Source organism: Otolemur garnettii, unplaced genomic scaffold (assembly GCF_000181295.1).
Source record: "Otolemur garnettii isolate 467f Iridium unplaced genomic scaffold, OtoGar3 scaffold00156, whole genome shotgun sequence".
Taxonomy (NCBI): Eukaryota; Metazoa; Chordata; class Mammalia; order Primates; family Galagidae; genus Otolemur; species Otolemur garnettii.
Window position 1 is genome coordinate 1,549,770 of NW_003852551.1, and position 7,226 is coordinate 1,556,995.

Sequence of the window (7,226 nt, forward strand, 5' to 3'; positions counted from 1 at the left end):
TTTTTTGGTTGCAGCCATCATTGTTGTTTGGTGGACCTGGGCTGGATTTGAACCTGCCCGCTCAGGTGTATGTGGCTGGCGTCTTAGCCGCTTGAGCCATAGGCGCTGAGCCTATTTGGAAATATCTTAATGATAATTGTTATATGTTCACTTTAAGTGTTTCAACAGGTAAACAGCACCTGAGTTTTTATACTCAATGTAAAGTTTTTTTTCCTTGATAGGTAATTTCAATGCTTTTACATTTATTGGAATCACTGCATTATGGACTTATCCTTTTCATTAGTGTCTATTATTTATTATACTTTGCTTTTTTCACTTTTTCCCATTTTATTTTGCTAGCTTGATTAAGTATCTTCCCCCCACCCCACTGTTCATTTAGAGGTTCTACAGTGTTTCTTCATCACTATTAATGGTTATCTTTTTTTCTTTAACATTTTATAAGTTAATCAAGTGCTTACCACGATAGACTTCTTGTTGTTATTGCTCAACTTTAAGTTGAGACAGCAGTCAGAAATAAGTTTAGAAAATGGCATTACAAAAGATTGGAAGCAAGCAGTTTAAAAAAAAAAAAAAAAACCTATGTAGGACTGCTGTGCCCTAGGAAATCAGATGTTTTCACTGCCATAAATCTTCAGTGAAGCTGAACTTAAAAACCAGTCATCCAAAAAAGATGAAAAATCTTTCATCCTGGAAAAATACAGCAATTCCAGGGCATGTATGGCTTTTTCTTTAGCAATATAACCTCCAAAGAGAATCTAGATAGATGTAGTCAGAGATCCAAAGCGAACATGAAACCAATGAACGGCCAAATATGAGCATGTCCAGCTGTGCCAAGCAGTTGATCTGGAGCCTAGTGTGGTGTTGCACCCCATCCAGTCTGCCTTACTCTCCCCCAAGAAAACAAAATAGCAAAACAGCCACAAGTCTACACTGGATGTAGCAGCCTAATGGGTACAACTGTTACATTTTTATCTATACCAAACACAGCCACCTCAAACTCTTGGGCTTAAGTGATTCTCTTGCCTCAGCCTCCAGAGTAGCTGGGACTACAAGTGCCCGCCACAATGCCCAGCTATTTTTGTTGTTGTTGTTGTAGTTATCATTATTTGGCAGGCCCTGACCAGTTCAAACCCACCAGCCCCAGTGTATGTGGCCAATGCCCTAGCCGCTGGGCTACAGGCGCTGAGCCTAAGACCAATTTATTATTGAATAAATGTATTATCTTTTTTTTTTTTATAAATTTAGTATAGCTTAAGTATGTAGTATCTGCAAAGTCTATGGTAAAGTTTACAGTAATGTCCTAGTCTTCACATTCACTCACCACTTATTGACTCACCCAGAACAACTTCTAATTCTGGAAGTACCATTTATGTTTAGTGCCCTATGTGGGTATGCTACTTCTTACCTTTTATACTGTATTTTTACTATACCTTCTTTTTTTTTTATTGCAATTTTTTGGCCAGGGCAGGGATTGAACCCGCCACCTCTGGTATATGGGGCCAATGCCCTACTCCTTTGAGCCACAGGCGCCACCCATATTTTTACTATACCTTTTCTATACTTAGATACACATTGTATACCAATTGCCTACAGTATTGTGTTACATTACCATTATGTTAGAGTTGCCTACAGTATTCTATACAGGAACATGCCTTACATTTTTGTAGCCAAAAAACAATAAGCCATCAGGTAACAGTGCTCATGAAGACTGCTTTGACACAACTACAAACACACAGCCTAGGTACATTGTAGGCTACTATACCATCTAGGCTTATGTAAGTGCACAATGATGTTTGTGCAATGACAAAATCACCTAAAAATGCATTACTCAGAGCATAGCCTGGTCGTTAAACAACACATGATATATTTCCTATAAAGGATACAACACAGTGATTTTTAATATGTTCACAAAATTGCACAAGTATCACCACTAATTCCTAGAAAGAAAACCCCTACCTGTCAGCCATCATGCCTCATTCACCTCATCCCCCAGTCCTCTGCAACCACAATCTACTTTCTGTCTTTATGGATTTGCTTATTCTGGACATTTCATACAAATAGAATCATGCAATATGTGCTCTTTTGTGTATGGCATCTTTCTTTTTTTCTTTTTTTTTTTTTTTGAGACAGAGCCTCAAGCTGTCCCCCTGGGCAGAGTGCCGTGGCATTACAGCTCACAGCAACCTCCAACTCCTGGGCTCAAGCGAGTCTCCTGCCTCTGCCTCCCAAGTAGCTGGGACCACAGGCGCCCGCCACAACGCCCGGCTATTTTTTGGTTGCAGCCATCATTGTTGTTTGGCAGGTCCGGGCTGGGGGTTCGAACCTGCCACCTTAGGTGTACGTGGCTGGCGCCTTAGCCGGTTGAGCTATAGGCGCTGAGCCTGTGTATGGCATCTTTCATGTTGTAGCATGTATCAGTACCTCATTTCTTTTTATAGCTGAATATTCTATTGTGTGTATACATATACACATACAAATATGTGTGTGTGTGTGTGTGTATGCCACATTTTGTATACCCATTCATTGGGTGATGAACATTTAGGCTTCCATTTTTGGGCTATTATGAATAATGCTGCTATGAACATCCTTGAACTAGTTTTTGCGTTAACCTATGTCTTCAATTCTTTGGGGTATATACCGAGGAGTGGAATTTCTGGGTCCTATGAAAACTCTGTGTTTAATTTTTTAAGGAAATGCCAAGCAGTTTTCCACAACAGCTACACAATTTTATATTCCTAACAGCAATGTATGAAGCTTCCAATTCCTCTACAGCCAAAAAAACAATAGGCCAACAGGTAACAGTGCTCTACTACTCTACATCTTTACCAACACTTTATTTTTTGTATATGGATAGAAATAGTCCAGTAGAAAGGAGAAAATTGATGATGTAGGAGATACATTGGAGAATTGTAGAAGCCACATTCTTGAGGAGGAGTAAGAATATATCTAGCAAACAAGCAGAGTTGGTCTTATGTGGAAGAGTTTATCTGGCATAACAGTTGGGAAGGCAGAGTATATGAGTACGAGTGCTGGTAGGATGATAGCTTGGTGATGATGAGCACTTGTAGGGAAATCCTCCTATAATTTTTTTTTTCCTGGTGAAATAAACAGTTGAGATTGACATGAGGCAGGAGATATTTGACGGTCTGAAGGGAAAGAAGGTGCAATGTAGTCATCAGGATGAAATTGACTAGACTGTGGTAGGACAGCTAGGCATCACTCAGAACGAATTGAAGTCACCAAGCATGAGTTTAAAATGAGACCAGTCAGTATAATTTTTCTCCAGCATGTGATCTTACTGTTCAAGATTTTCAGTATTTGAATGAATGAAGAAGTAGGTTAATACTGAATTTATGTTGCATGCACAAAAATTTTTCAGCTTGCTATTTATGTTAATGCAAAATGCATTACACTGGATTTTGTTAAGATTAAGGACCTCAGATCAGAGGACCTTCTAAGTCGGTTTTTTCAATTTTTCTTTTTTTTTTTTTTAGAGACAGAGTGTCATTTTATCGCCCTTGGTAGAGTGCTGTGGCATCACAGCTCACAGCAACCTCCAACTCCTGGGCTTAGGCAATTCTCTTGCCTCAGTCTCCCGAGTAGCTGGGACTACAGGGACCCACCACAACACTCGGCTATTTTTTTGCTGCAGTTTGGTCGGGGTCAGGTTCAAACCTGCCACCCTCGGTATATGGGGCTGGCGCCCTACCCACTGAGCTGCAGGCACTGCCCAGTTTTTTCGATTCTTGTTAGAATAAACAAGAATTTTCTTTTAGTGCCTTTGTTTCTCTTACGATGGTGTGCTGAATATAAAAAGGAGGATGTAAAACTGAAACTAGTTTTGAATCAGGACATCTTATTTTCAGAAAAGGGAGAAACTAGAAGTAAATGATAGCTTCTTTAAGAATCTGGTATTGGATCATGTCTGTGGCTCAAAGGAGTAGGGCGCCGGCCTCATATGCTGGAGGTGGTGGGTTCAAATCCAGCCCCAGCCAAAAACTGAAAAAAAAAGAATCTGGTATTCATTCTCTAGAAATTTCTAAAGTTTTTGATATGCTTGATTATTCATGTAATCATTCAAAAGATTTCATTTCCTCCACTTTCTCCTCAGTTATAGGAGAAACACAGCTAAATTAAATGTGATTCCTACCTTGTAATAGTCATCTGGATGTTACAGTTTTCTGAAGTGGCATACATATTTTTATTTAAACCAGTTATTTTACAGAACTCGGTGCTACATAGCATCACATAAAATAAGTACTGGTAAAAAGATAATTTTATAAAATTTGTAAAGTAAAAAAAATTCAAACACATTAATAAGTTTAATACATTACCTATAAAATCTTTCTGGTAGGGCTTCTGCTTTTTTTTTTTTTTGAGACAGAGTCTCATTTTGTCACCCTCGATAGAGTGCTGTGGTGTCACAGCTCACAGTAACCTCCAACTCTTGGGCTTAGGCAATCCTCTTGCTTCAGCCTCCCCAGTAGCTGGGACTATAGGCACCTGCCACAACGCCTGGCCATTTTTTTGTTGCAGTTTGGCCAGGGTCAGGTTTGAACCCAGCCCCCTCAGTATATGGCGCCAGCGCCCTACTCACTGAGCCACAGGTGCCACCCAGGACTTGTACTTTTTAAGCAGGTAACAGTGCCCATGGGGACTGCTTTGACACAACTACAATTATGTGCTTCTTGGGATCTTAATTAGAATATACTATTAGAATCTCAAGATTTTCATGCTTCCCTTTTTTAATATCTTTGGCTGCTGTGAACATCAATAGCTCTGTGAATCTGGTAGTGCTTGTGATTCAGACTTCTACAGACACCCAGGGGGAGAACCTTGTATTCACCCAAAGAACAGCATGTGGCAGTGTTTAAATGTTCTTTTGAAAGCTGATGCCACAGCTCTGTGAATTGATTGCAAATGCATCCCAGGATTATATTTTTCTTTTCTTTTTATTTATTTATTTTGCAGTTTTTGGCTGGGGCTGGGTTTGAACCCACCACCTCTGGTATATGGAGCCAGAGCCCTACTCCTTTGAACCACAGGCACCACCCTGTATTTTTCTTTTCTATTGCTATGTGCTAGACTTTGCCAAACAGAATATGGAAAATAAGTTAAGAAATTTTTCCTAGCAAGTCTTCTTTAGTTTGGTTTAGTTTTGTTTTGTTTTGAGACAGAGTTTCACTGTGTCGCCCTCAGTAGAGTGCTGTGGCATCACAGCTCATAGCAACCTCAAACTCTTGGGCTTAAGCGATTCTCTTGCCTCAGCCTCCAGAGTAGCTGGGACTACAGGCACCCACCACAATGCCTGGCTATTTGTTGTTTTAACTGGCCCAGGTTGGGTTCCAACCTGCTCCCCCAGTGCATGTGGCTGGCGCCCTACCGAATAGGGCATTAAAAAAGCCTTAGGAACTGATTTCAATCCCTTTCAGGTCAAATTAATCTTTTTTTGTTTTTTTTTTCTCTTGACATCTGTGCTTCTCTAATTTTGTATACATATATTTTTTTTAATGCTGCTTCTTTCTCTACAAAGCCTTTCCTCATTTCTGTCTGTTAAGACTCAATTTTGGGCTTGGCACCTGTGGCTCAAGCGGCTAGAGCGCCAGTACATACACCTAAGGTGGCGGGTTCAAATCCAGCCCGGACCCGCCAAACAACAATAATGGCTGCAACCAAAAAATAGCCGGGCGTTGTGGCGGGCACCTGTGGTCCCAGCTACTTGAGAGGCTGAGGCAGGAGACTCGCTTGAGCCCAGGAGTTGGAGGTTGCTGTGAGCAGTGAAGCCATAGCACTCTACCCAGGAGGACAGCTTGAGGCTCTGTCTCAAAAAAAAAAAAAAAAAAAGACTCAATTTTGCCTACCAGGGGAGTTCCTTTTCCCTTTAGCCAAAAGTAATTTTTTGGTAGTTCTCTTTAGCCAAGGATTATTGGTATGGGGGTGGGGTCCAAACAAAGAGAGTCCACTTAAAACAGGGACCACGATTTCAGAGTTAAGAAGGATACAAGTGAGGACTGATTGTAGGGAGACAATCTGGGACTCCCAAGCTGGGACAAAGCCAAAACAAACACACACGCCATGATATAATAATGATATACATTTAGTATTTTTAAGAAAAATATGAAAGATAGGTGTTTACTTCAAAGTATATAGCTTGCATTAGTTATCCTTCAGTTAAATAAATGTAATTATTCAAACGAAACAATAGGACTACTTAAAGGTGACAAGTAATAACAGAACTAAATAATGTATAAGAAGTACAAAACAATTTTATGTAATTCTCTGAAATAGCAGTTATAACTTTTAAAATTTTATTGAACATTTAAAATTTGGCTCAGTATCTGTAACACAGTGGTTATAGCGCCAGCCACATACACAGAGGTTGGTGGGTTGGAACCCAGCCCGGGCCTGCTAAACAACAATGACAACTGCAACAAAAAAAATAACTGGGCGTTGTGGCCGGCGCCTGTAGTCCCAGCTACTTGGGAGGCTGAGGCAAGAGAATCACTTAAGCCCCAGAGTTTGAGGTTGCTGTGAGCTGTGATGCCACAGCACTCTACCCAGGGCGATAGCTTGAGAATCTGCCTCAAAAAATAATAATAAATTAATTAAATTAAAAAAGAAACAATGGCATATTTCTTTCTGTTTCATAATACAGTGAGATATGTTTATTCTGTTTCCTTTTCCCGTAATATTTCTCTGAACTTCCTGCAGCCTTTAGGACATCCTTCTTTTCTTTATGTAGTGGTAAAACTGAATATAGTCAAATGTAAAATTATCTTTGACTTGCAGCTGTGCTCTTATCAAGCCAATATTATACTGACTCCTAGTGTCAGTCCAATGTGATGACATCAATCTAAATATCCTCTCAGCAAAAACATTTGCTGCATTAGGATTTTCCTTACTAGCAACAGAAGGGTTTTAGACTTGTAGGCATTTGTTTCCAGCTCCCACAAAATGCCCACCCATTTTTTATCTACAGGCTTGTTTTGGTACACCAGCCGTTTGTCAATCAGGTCCTTTGCATCTGTGAACTCATCATAGAGGCTATCCATCTCTAAAATATCCATCAGTTTTAAACATTCTGAAGCACACTGAATGTCATCGTATGCTAAATCTCTCTTTCTCAGGGAAAATGGTTTTAAAGCACAGAGGTAATTTGAACTGGTAAAATCAAAACTGGATTCCAAAAAAGTCATAGTTCTAGTAAAGATTTTTTTTTTTTTTTT